The sequence below is a fragment of the Solanum pennellii genome, chromosome 1 (assembly GCF_001406875.1).
Source record: "Solanum pennellii chromosome 1, SPENNV200".
Classification (NCBI taxonomy): domain Eukaryota; kingdom Viridiplantae; phylum Streptophyta; class Magnoliopsida; order Solanales; family Solanaceae; genus Solanum; species Solanum pennellii.
Genome location: NC_028637.1, coordinates 44,824,070 through 44,837,527, shown reverse-complemented (window position 1 = coordinate 44,837,527; position 13,458 = coordinate 44,824,070).

Genomic DNA, 13,458 nt, shown 5'->3' with positions numbered 1-13,458 from the left:
AGAAAAATAAATTTTCAAGAAATAGTATTTGAAAAGGTCATTGCCAAGTCATGTCTTATCAGGCTTAACGAATTTCTTTGAGTGTGATGCTTGGAGGTTTTATCTGATTTTTAATTGGGGAGTTTCTCAGTATCACTACGGACTTGTAGATAAACCTATGCTGAAATTTGAGGTTATCCTTAAAATTTTTGTCCCAGTTAACCGTCTTGCTTTTCTTTCCATTGTAACTGAGTAGATTGTGCAATTTTTGATATCTTCTCAAAAGTTCTGTCCCAGTTGAAAATCTAAAAATATCTTTGATCTTGACTTGATGAGGAAGAATCTTCTCCTCGAGAGTTTTGAGTCCCTCTCAAAAATTCTGTCGCGGTTTCTATTGTAAAGAGGAATAGAACCCTTACGGGAGATATAACCGAACCCTTGTGACGCTTACATATTCCGTTAAGGCAGGAATCAGGTCAAACGTAGTTCCCCACTCAAAAGATGAGAAAATAAGAAAAATTACAAAGAAACCGACCGAGGCCGACATAGGCCGCCTACGTATCTCATTCTTGAGAATTCAGGTCGAACGTAGTTTAAATACAAAGAAATAATTAAAGGGGATAAATGAGGTGACCGAGGCCGACATAGGCCGCCTACGTATCCCATTCTTAAGAATTCAGGTCAGACGTAGTTCATTACTGGAGGGATAAAAATTTAAGAAAAACAAATACAAGCAAACAGAATTATTACAAGTAAATAACAGAAATGCAAACCGTAGTTTCACACGTAGTATCTCTTGATGGCATCTGAGTTGATTGGTTTGGGCCATGCGGTGCCATCCATCTCCGACAGGACCAAAGCACTTTCGGATAATACCTTGCGAACCATGTAGGGTCCTTGCCAGTTTGGTGCGAATTTTCCTTTATACTCATCTTGATGAGGAAAAATGCGCTTAACTACTAACTGACTGATTTCAAAAGTTCTAGCTCTAAATCTATTGTGGAAAGCGCGAATCATTCTCTGTCGAAACAACTAACCATGACAAACGGCAACCATTCTCTTCCCATTACTCAGCATTACTCAACTCTGCTTCTTGGATGATCATTAGGGATGGTATCTCAACTTCAGCTGGTATGACAGTCGTTCGATAACCCAACAAAGCATATGGCAGCATCTCATGCCAACCTCGGTAATTGTCAATCATCTTCCTCAAAATCTTCTTAATATTCTTATTGGCACCCTCCACAGCTCCGTTCATTTGAAGGCGATAAGCAGTTGAGTTTCGGTGAGTAATCTTGAATTGCTCACATATATCTCTCATCAAGTGACTGTTAAGATTAGCACTATTTTCAGTAATGATGGATTCTGGTACTCCAAACATGCACATCAAATTGTTGCAAACAAAATCAGCAACAACTTTCATGGTTAGCTACTTGTTAGAAGCTGCTTCTACCCACTTGGTGATACAATCAATGGCAACCAAAATAAATCTGTGTCCATTAGAAGCGTCTGGCTCTATCGGGCCGATGACATCCATACCCCAAGATACAAATGGTCAAGGTGAACTCATATCATTAAGCTCTTGAGGTGGCACTCGGATCAAATCACCGTGCACCTGACATTTATGGCATTTCTGCACAAACTTGCAACAATCATCCTCCATAGTCATCTAGAAAAAACTAGATCGAAGGATATTTCTTGCCAAAGTGAGCCCATTCATATGTGTGCCACAAACTTCGGCATGTATCTATTTAATAAGCCTCGCAGCTTCGAAGGCATCAACGCATCTTAGAAGACTCAAATCTGGAGTCCTCCTATAAAGGACATCTCCACTTAAAAAGAAATTGAGAGCCATAGGGCGTATCAACTTCTTTTGGTTGGACTTAGATCTTCAGGATAAATTCCAGACGCCAAATACTTATTTATATCAAAATACCAAGGCAAACGGTCTGGTTCTGCTTCAACATGGGAATAATGGACTGGATGTTCTTTCAACTCTATATCAAGAGGATCAATATAATCTATGTCCGGATGTTTATTCATCAAAGCGATGGTGGCAAGAGCATCAGCCAATTAAATCTGTATTTTGGGAGTATGTTTGAACTCAATCTTACAAAATCTTTTGCACAACTTCTGCACATACTGTACGTACGGTATAATCTTCAGGTTCTACACAACCCATTCTCCTTGAACCTGATGAATCAAAAGATCTGAGTCTCTAATAACCAACAACACGTAAACATTCACGTCGATGGCCATCTTCAACCCAATAATACAAGCTTCGTATTCCGCCATGTTGTTTGTGCAATTAAATCGAAGCTTAGCTGCCATGGGGTAGTGCTGACCAAATTTTGACACCAGGACCGCTCCGATGCCTTTCCCTTGATAATTTTCTGCTCCATCAAAGAATAGTATCCAACCTGGATATGCTTAAGAAATATCTTGACCCACAAATGACACTTCTTCATCGTGAAAATAAGTCTTAAGTCGTTCATACTCTTCATCAATGGGATTTTTTGCGAGATGATCAGCCAAAGTCTGTGCCTTTATTGCCTTCTGAGTAACATACACGATATCAAACTCACTCAACAGCATTTGTCATTTAGCTAAATTTTCGGTCGGCATTGCTTTCTGGAAAATATAGTTCAATGGATCCATTCTGGAAATGAGATATGTGGTATACGAAGACAGATAATGTCTCAATTTATGGTCAAGACAAGTCAAAGCACAACAAGTTCTCTCCAACAAAGTGTATCGAAACTCGTATGGTGTAAACTTCTTGCTTATATAATAGATAGCCCTTTCCTTCTTTCCTGTATCGTCGTGTTTACCGAGTACGCATCCGAACGCACTAACTGAGACAGAAAAATACAGCAACAAAGGACTCCCTTCCCGTGGAGGAACCAATACCGGTGGCTTGGACAAATAGTTCTTGATAGCATCAAAAGAATTTTGACACTCTTCAGTCCACTTTGTCGCGGCGTCTTTCTTCAACAGCTTGAAAATAGGCTCACATACCACGGTTGATTGAGCTATGAATCGAATGATGTAGTTTCACCTCCCTAAGAAACTCATTACCTCTTTTCTCGTCTTCGGCTGAGGTAACTCTTGAATTGCTTTAATCTTAGAAGGATCGAGCTCAATACCCCTTCTACTGACTATAAATCCCAACAACTATCCGGCTGGAACTCCAAAAGCGCATTTGGCGGGATTTAACTTAACGTTTTAACAACGCAAATGATCAAAAAATTTCCTTAGAAGTGTCAAGTGGTCTGAACTCTCGCGGGACTTGATTATGACGTCATCCCCATACACTTCAATCTCCTTATGAATCATGTCATGAAATATGGTCGTCATAGCCCTCATGTAGGTAGCACCAGCATTCTTGATGCCAAATGGCATCACCCTGTAATGATATACACCCCAAGGCGTAATGAATGCTATCTTTTCTGCATCTTCCTCATCCATCATAATTTGGTGATAGCTTGCGTAACAATCCACAATGACTGCATTCCATGCTTAGAATAGTTGTCAATCAAAATGTGAATATTCGGCAGCGAAAAATTATCCTTCGGTCTAGCTTTATTGAGGTCTTTGTAGTCAACACAAATCCTGATTTTTCCGTCATTTTTGGCGACCGGAACAACATTTGCCAGCCAAGTTGGATATTGTGTCACTTCCACCAATCGAGACTCTATCTGCTTGGTGATCTCTTCCTTAATCTTTAAACTCAGTTCAGGCTTGAATTTCCGAGCTTTTTGTTTCACTGGATCGAACCCCAGGTTAATCGGTAGTTTATGAGATACAACATCAGTACTCAACCCTTGCATGTCACCGACTTCCCAGACGAACACATCAATATATTCAGCAAGCAAATGAATTAGGCCTTTTCTTTGAGCTTCATTTAAGTGGATGCTGATCTTATTTTCTTTAACACATTCTAGATCCCCCAAATTTACCGTTTCCGTTTTCTCTAGATTTGGTTTATACTGATTTTCGAACTGCCAAAATTCTTCGGTGACATACTCTGATTCCTCACTTTCTTCTTCGTAATCATCAACCTAGTCATCACCTGCCTCATTTTGTTCATTCAGCTCGTGACATGACATGACATTGGCAGGTCTAAAAATTACATTACTGAAACCATAAACAAACAAAGTTAGGAATGTAAAGTATAAAAAACGACTAAATATATAAATTTAAAAACAAAGAGGCTTCCATTCAAATTTAAAAACAATGAAAACTTTGGCCATGGAATATGGCCATGTTGGCTTCTTTGAACATCACAATGAAAATTCGAAAATTCGAACAGTTAAGAAAATGAGAAAATGGTGGGTCTCGGGCCTCTTCCGGACTACCACCGATGAATGTGTATGAAACGATGCCTTTCTACCGAGGAGTTCGGGGGATTAGGATGGGCGTGGAGGTCCAGATCTGCAGCATCTCTCCTGGCTCAGCATCGCTGATACTATCTAGCTCAAACTCTTCATTAACAATAGCATCGATCTCCTCGAAGAGGTCAACGATTCCTTCCCAAGGTCTCCATGCTCGGCATACTCCCGGATTGGAAAGGATTGATACAGATGTGGGATCGGCTTTAGCCAATGCTTGATCATTTTTCTTCTTCGTCTTCATGTCGTCATCTGTGGGAATGTACCACAAACCATATCTGGCTCCCTTGACATGGAACGAAATAGGCTCAATAATCCCTTGGGAATTTCTTCCCAATCTGAAACCTAGTTCAAAACCCTTCTGCAACATCACAGTGGCTATCATCTTGTACACGGCAGGCGTGGGAGTCTGTGGGGCCAAGTCTTCACCGGTGGCATTCACCAGCTCCACCGTGTAGAAATTTGTACCTTGCGATATCTCATCAATGATCGGCATCTGTCTGCCAGAGTGACTCCCTTCGCCATGAATAACCAGCTCTTGCTTCTTCCAAACGAGCTTCATCATCTGATGTAGAGTAGAAGGGACAGATCCAGCCATATGGATGGAAGACCTTCCTAGAAGAAGGTTATAACTGGTATCGATATCCAATACTTTGAAACTGTGCACTGAATTCTGCTGGACCCATTTGATTGATCAGATTCACCGCTCCCAACTTATCTCTCTGAACCCTATCAAAGGCTCTTACGTTGACTTGGTTTTGTACTAACTTCCCGAGGTCAAACCTTAGCTGTCTCAACGTCGACAACTGGCAAATATTCAGAGCAGACCCATCATCTACTAAGAGGCAGTTGACAACCTTTCCACGACATACCACAGTGATATAAAACGCCTTGTTGTGTGACCTTCCTTCGAAAGGCAGCTCATCGTCACAAAAGATGATTCGGTGCCCCCGAAAAACCTGGTGAATCATTGCGGCCACGTTATTGTTGCTTGTGTCCGCGGGTACATACATAACATTGAGATCTTTCATTAAAGCCTGCCTGTGGGATTGAGAACTCATCAGCAGGGCCCATACAGAGTTCTAGGCTGGAGTCTTCTCCAAATGCTTGACGATAGAATAATCCTTCGACTGCATTCTTCAATAGAACTCCTCCGCTTCTCCTTCGCTTATTGGCCTTTTAGCCTAATCCTTTTTTTTGACCTCCTAGAGCAAGCTCATCGGGAGTGTAATATCTTCCTGATCTGGTCATGCCTTGAGCAGCAGCAGTTTCAATAACGAACTTAGGCTTGATGAGAGTTTTTGATGGAACCAAAGCAACAACCTTTGCAGGTGTCAAAATAACGAACTCTTTCTTCTCTTTGATGCTTAAAGAGGCTATATCCTTTTCAAAATCGTCGTGAACGATGGGAGTAATCATTTTCGTTCCACACCAGTCATCGTCCGTCTCGATCATATTGACATTGCCGCTCCATGATTCGGCAACGGGTTGATGTTGACATTTGGCGTCGCTTGTTAGAGAGAGACTACCTCTTGATCAATAAAATCCTGAATTTTGTGCTTGAGGTTGATACAATCCTCAGTATCATGCCCAACACTGTTGGAATGATAAGCACATCTCTAATCGGATCTGAATTTTTTTTAAAAATTGACATCCACGGGTTTGGGCCCCATAGGGTGGATGTCTCCGGCCGTAACCAGTCGCTCGTACAACTTTGTTCGGCTTTCAGTGATCGCTGTGAAGTTCCTTAAAGGCTTCTTCTCGAATCTGGGTCGGGAGGGTCATAACTGCCTTGTTGAGGAGGAGGCACATGTTGATAATTTCTTGTATTTGGACGGGGTACTTGGCTTCTGTGATATGGATTTGTTTGGTAGTTTGGCGATGGAGCTTGGTAATTCAGAAGGGAATTTTTGTATAGTGGAGCTTGGACTTGATAAACAGGAGGGGGTGCTCGGTAGCTCGACTGCACGTTAGCACAGTTCGGAGCACCACATGTGTAGGGAGATAGAATTTGGTAGGGTGGAGGATGATTTGGGTAAATGGGAGATGGATTTTGGTTATTCGTGGGTGTACTTTCGTTTAGGAGAGCTTGGACATTTGGATAAGTGGCGGTAGCGTTATGATAAATTGCAGGGTTATTGGGATTACTAGCTTGCGTGTAGCAATCTTTGTAGGACTTTTGGAAAGGCCGGGAACGACCTTGGGAATATGACGAGCTCCTGGGGGTTTTCCTTCTTCCATATGAAACTGCAGCGATTTTCTCTCTTTTCTTTTTCAACAACCCTGAAGATCCAGGCGATGCGGCTACACGGGCTCCCTTTCTTGATTTTAAACCGTCCTCGATAGTCTCACCAATCTTGACTATCTCAAAAAATTTTGCTCCAACGAGCAACATAATTCTATCATAATATTCAGCTCTTGCACGCGCATGAATACTTCAACGATTTCTTTCTTAGACATGGCTAGTCTCACCCTTGCCGCTTCTTTTCTCCATCTATAGGCGAACTCCCTACAGCTCTCGGTTGATTTTTGCTTCATCTTCTCCAAAGAGTATCGGTCTGGCATAATTTCTATGTTGTAAGTAAATCGATCGATAAAATCTTTGGCCAATGCATTCCAGATGGGCCATTGCCTGGTTTCATGGAATGTGAACCATTCAAGAGTTTCTCCCCACAGGCTTCGGCTAAAGATCCGCATCAATAAAGCTTCATCCCTTCCAACTCCCACGAGCTGGTCATAGTAGGCTCTCAGATGAGCGATAGGGTTGCCCACTCCTCCGAAGGTGTCAACCTTTGGGATCTTGAACCCTTCTGGAAGGTCCAAATTTGGATGAATACATAGGTCTTCATAACTAAGCCCGGCGATGTCAGGGAAGCATTGGATCTCCTTCATGGACTTATTGATATCTTATTTTATGTCGATCTTTACCTCTTCCTTTCCCTCCACTCCTTTTCCTGTTCGTCATAATGGTCCAGCTCAGAACCGTGCACATCGTGCTCGGCAGGGATGGGATTTGGAAAGTGACTCTTTTTGGTAAGGGTGGATCTACAAAAGGACTCTTAGCATTTTGAGCGGTTTGATAATTCTGTGGGTACGTCTGAGGATTGGTATTCTTATTTAAGTTGTGGTGGTCTATTTGGGGATTAAAAGTATTTTGGTTTTGATTTTGTGGTGGAGGAGAAGTTTTATGGTGGGTATTTTGAGGATGGGGTGGTATTTGGGGATGGTTGTTTTGAGGAGGAGGTGGAGTTTGGTAGGATGCAGAAGCATATTAGGTAGTCAGATTTATAACCGACGGATTTTGAGTAGGTGTAGATGGTTGGTTCTGAGCTGGATCCATATTTGAGGAAGGGAAATAGATTGGAGGCCTCCCATCAGTAGCATTAGCAGCAAATCCTGGTGGAGGCAGATCCTGTCTCCTTTGCATTTCTACTCTAATCTCTGCAATCTGTTGCATCAGTTGAAGAATCAATTCATTCTAGTCCTCTATGGTGGATTGAGCCACCACAACATCAGTAAGACTCACTTCTTCGTTACTATCCCCCATAACATTCTTTCCTTTGTCTGAGCTTTGTCTAGGGAAGGAATCCGCGGGACCTTTTGATCTGGTGAAATAGGGATGATCTGCCAGCTTTTGATAGATAGATCAGTTTCAAAGTTCTTGAGAAGGAAAACAACTCAAAGGCAGATTTGTCAGAGCAAATCTAGAGTACAAATTAAATAATATCACACAGAGAGCAGATAAACACACAAGTTGCTTTGTTTGAGGATATCTTCAACCCACGAGTGAGGATGAAAACATATTTTAATAAGCAGGAGTTTGCTTGTTTTAGTTTGACGCTGTCTCAGAAAGGCTAAATCAAGTTGAGTTACAGTCTTCTTGCAGTTGCTCTTTGACGTCCGTTGATTTGGTCTTTGTATCTTGTCGTAACATAAAGGGGAGAATGAAAATTATTAAAGATAGGGACCAGGACCTTGGAAGGCAGCCTACGTATCTCACAAGGAGAATTAAGGCCCAACGTAGTTCGAGTACACAATAAAAAAATTTCATTCATTAGTTCATTACGATTACAAGGAAACTGAAAGGTAACAATAGAGATTTTAAAAGATGAAATAATGACGACACGTTAGTCATTTCCCTTCTTGTTGCAGCATTAGTCTCCTCCTTTCAGAAGACCAAGGAATGGAAGATTGTAGACGATTTCCTCGTCGTATTCTTCCTCAGTCGCTTCAGGGTGAGCATTGTCGGGACCACTATTGGCTCCTTGCTCGTAGACGGGGTACATTTTTCCCATTTTCTGAAGTTTATCAATCATGTTGCTATGGAAGGCTTTGTTCTTTTTCCTCAAGGCAGCCATTCTTTCTCTCATGGAGGCGAATTCTTCCATTTACACTGTCAGCTCCTCATCAAGTGACATGCTTTTAGCAAACAGAGCGGTTGTCTCGTATTCTATCCTCGCCTCTCTCACTTCTCTTTCTTGCACTTTTAATCGAAGCGTGTCCAACTTCCCTTGCAAGTCCTCTGTTTCCATCTCAACATCTTTCTTTCTCTTCATCTGTGATGCAAGGTCCTCATCCAGTGTCACGGTTGCAGCTTCGTAAATTGCAGTGGCCATGTCGACTCTGAGCCCTTCCTCCTTGGCTTCTTGAATTTCCCGAGTGATCTGTTCTATCTTCCTTTGTAGTTCTTCTCCAGTGAGTTCCATCTGGATGCTGTTACCTTTGTCCATAGCAATGATTTTGGCCTTTCCTCTGACGGTAGAATAATGTTTTAGGATTTGGAGATGAGGTTTGCCTTTTGAGTGAGAAACTTAAGACTCAGCAAAATTTTTGTCGGACATATGTGATAGTGACTTCTGTAGAAATTTCTAGAAAAGAGTAGGTTTCCAATATCCTCATTCATATCAAAATAGCACACAAGCAATTAATAGCACATATATCGCGTCCTAACATATATAGAGGGACCCTTTTGTGCCAAGGGTAGGCCTAGCGTATTTGAATGATGTACGTGTGAATTTGAACCAAATAAAGAATTCCCCCAAAATCAATTTCACTAGTGAATAATAATATTCACAAAGAGGAAAATAAAGGATAAAATATTAAAGACGAACCCACGCAGGGGCCATTTGAAAGGGCAATAAAAGCAGGCCAACGCAGGGGATAAAAACAACGTAAATACATATAAAAACCCACGCAGGAGCGAAGTCCACTATGCCGCTCCGGATGGTCCTGCTCCGTCGCCGTCCCCTTGAGTCTTGTATTGCTGAAGCATATATCTTAACATCAGCAAGAATCCTTCACCCAGGCGTCCTTTGTCTTCCAAGATTTCGTATCGCAATCTCTCGATTTTCTCCTTGATCCAAGTATCAAAATCATCATAACCACGCCTCAGTCTTTCCACCTCCTGAGTCACCCTCTCAAGAGCATCTTGGTTTTCGACAAACTTAGTGTACACCTCTTGGGCCTCTTTCTTTACCTCTTGTAGCTCTGCCACTGCTTTAGCTTCTTTGTCCTTTACGCTATGAAAGGTGCACGGGATTTAGGAGGAGACGTTTTGTACATCCTTCTTCAGCCATTCTTTGTAACCCTTTTCATATCCAGCATTGAATCGGTCAGGGGCGACGGTGTCTTTATCCATACACTTGGAACTTTTCCATTCTCTGAACATTTCGGACGTGTCGTGCACTCTATTACCTCCAATATTGTAGACATAAGCGCCATAGTACGCTTCTATGGGTACAATTGTCTTCTTCCGGAATATCGCAAGACTCGAAAGGGTGCATAAGGGAGAATTCCCCAAATACCTGGGAGAGGAAGTACAATCTGGCTGCGGATCTCCACGACGACTTCTTTGGAGATGAAACGGTCAAGCATCCATTGGAGATCTTCTTCTCTCAATTCGAAGAAGATTTGAGCCCATCTCCCCCTTGTTCTCCGATTTTCTATATTTGCCTAGTACAACATGTCATTTAAATCTTTATGGGTGTTCTTGTTGTCAAGAGTATGCAGATCCCGAGTCCCAGCACCCTTCGCTAAATGGGTGAGGAACCACCACTGAAGGAGCAAGTTGCATCCTTGGAAGTATCGATGTCCCTCTTTGCATTTTCCCAAGGCTCGATACATATCAGACAAGATGACTGAGCTATAGGGTAGTACTCTGTTGTCCCTTGGGCCTCATACCCTTTTAACAAAGTATGAGAGTTTTATAACTCGGGTATTGATGCTCAGACTTGAGCCATGAGAGAAAACCATTGTCCCAACAACGCCACAACAAATGCTAGAGGACGAATTTCATTCCACTCTCTGTAGGAGATCTTGAACTCTCGATTGTAAGTGTAGTAGAAGCTTGCATGTCCAAATCGTGTATAAAGATCCCTGAACGCTACATGGGATTCTTAGCACCAGTAGGCAAATTCTTTTCCCAACCCGAACCAGTCCGCAATATTTTCTACTGAGGGCTTGTTAGAGATAAAGATGTCTTCTTGTTTTCTCGCTCTCCTTTCTATTCCAGTGCCTACTGTGTCTATACAGTCTTTTATCTCCTCCAAAGTTGGGGTAATTTCGGTGATTCCAATTGAAACACCATTCTTTAGCTATCCCAATATCCCTTAAGGACCTCAACCAGTTCCAGCCAACCGTTCATGTTGATTAATTCTGTCAAAGCACCCACGTATTTGTTAAGGGTTCTTCTATGATCCTTGTCCAGATTATCATACCACATCGTGAGTTGCGGCGGCGCTAATATGACCATGTCAAACTTTGGAAAATGATCCATATCTACAAAACAGAAGCTAATTAGTTTTACACACCCCAAATTGGTTTTCACACGTAGATCGTTCATATATCACATAAAATGATGTGTCGTGAGGTCGAAGACCTTAGGCACGGTTTTGACGGTTTTCTACTAAATAGACTTAATAAACCTTGGGTATTAAGCCTTCTTAGGCTAATGCTTAATTTTTGGTTTTGTTTGCGCTCTAACCTAGGCTTACTAGAATAGTTTTGAAATTGACGTTACCCGAGTCGAACAAATATCTGGGTGAAACTACCAAACAACATCGGATGACCACATTTCAACTATTTGTTTGATACTCCAAAATGAAATTTTGTGTATTATCTGAAGAAAGCCGTGGAAAGCCACGTAGCTTTTATTTTCCTAATGCAAACTAGTTGCCAATTGGCGGAAATATGCCATGAAATGCCATGATTCAAATATATAGGTAAGTAAACAAGTAAGCAATTATCACAAATATGCAAATAAAGCTAGTTTTAAGGTTAGAATCCTCCTATATCCCCTGTGAAGTTGCCATTTCTGTTTTATCAAAATCTCGGAAAAATATTTGTTTTGAAGAGTTTTCGATTTTTTAGAGTCGCCACTTAATTTTGAGGAAAATTAAGAAAACCTTTATTTTCAAAAGACTTAAACAGATAAAATCATTTAAAAATATTTAGAAGGATTCGGGATTCTTATTAACGTCTTAGAAAGGTTTTGAGAGCACCTAAGATGTTCCGCTTAATTACGGCTATCCAACAACTAACTTTATATTTGTCTAAGACTTACAATTGCGATAAAAATACTCTTTAGAATTGTTTGGAAAAAGAAAGCAAAGAAAAATCATTTCGAATTGTGATTGAAAGAGAAAATTATTTAACTAAGTCAATTTTAATTTGTAAAATGTTTTAGGCCTTTTACTTGATTTTATCAAGTCGTTAAAACCAAAAGTGGCGTTTTGCGGGGAAATAAATTTTCCTAACTTTTAAACCAACTACAAGTAAAATAGACAAGTAAGTAATTAAAAGCAAGTAAAGAGAGAGAGGGAAAGAGATTTGGGTCCAGATCCGAATTCTGTTCGCCTTGACCGATTTTTGGACGCACCTGTTTTGGGTTTTTGACCCATTTTCTTTTTGTACCTGTCCTAAGTTCTAACAAAATAATACAAAATACGAAATAAATAAGAGAGGACGACAAGGGCTTAGGCCCACTACAAATAAAAATACAAAAATAAAAAATAAAAATTAAGGGTCTTCTAATCCGACGTCTTTGACTATTTCCAATCCTTTAAACTTCGGATTTGTATGCCAATATTATGAAATGGCTCGATAGAAGGGAGTTGAGCCTTTTTGGCTCTCTCAAAATGCATGGAATGGGTGAGTTCTTAGCAAACTCGAACAGATTTTACATGCAACGACGAACAAAAAACAAAAAAATTAGTGCTTAATAATAAAATCTCCGAATCATATCTTAAGGATGATTAACAGATCCCCAAATAATAAATACAAGTAAATTGCCACTTAACAACTTGAGATAAAATAAATAAATAAATGAAATGGATAAGAGAAAACAATTGACTCCATTAATTTTATCCAAAAGCACATGTACTAAATGACAGTAACATTCAAAACATGTAACAATCTTTCAAATAATAATAACAATGATGAATGAACAACTATAGAAATATTTTAAGTTATTCAAGTTGGCGGGTAACTTTAAATACATTAAAGCACACAAATGGTCCTAACACTTTTTCCCTCAACTATATAAATATTTTAAATCTACTTCCTTTCAATATTAACTATAAAGATAGTATCAGAATAAACATAGGCAAAAACGTTTACAGAAGGCTTTATGAAGATCGATTCTTGATTGAAAAGCAGATGACAAAGCTAAGAAACATGTGTATAAAAGACATTGTCTAAATTAATTTGACACGAACGAGAACATCGAGCCTTTAGCCACGGATTCGCGTTTGTTCAGCTGCTATGCTATGGACTTGATCAAAACAGATAAAATAATGCGAGTTTTCAATTAGAACTAGAGATTTTCAGAACTTATCAAATGACAACAGAGAAGCTAAAATAACAAAGAAGAAAGAAAAAAAAACTTTCAGATTTGAGCCAAAAAGGGAAACAACTTATTATGCAAAACTAGATTTAGGTCAGAGTGAATCCATGCCTACAAGATATCATGTTGAATACTGATAAACCAAACATTATATTGGCATAAAAATCTACACAAAGTTTGTAAGATGAAGACATGCTGAAATCTGAAAAATCAAACAAGAAAACAAAATCTAATCGAATCTATCAA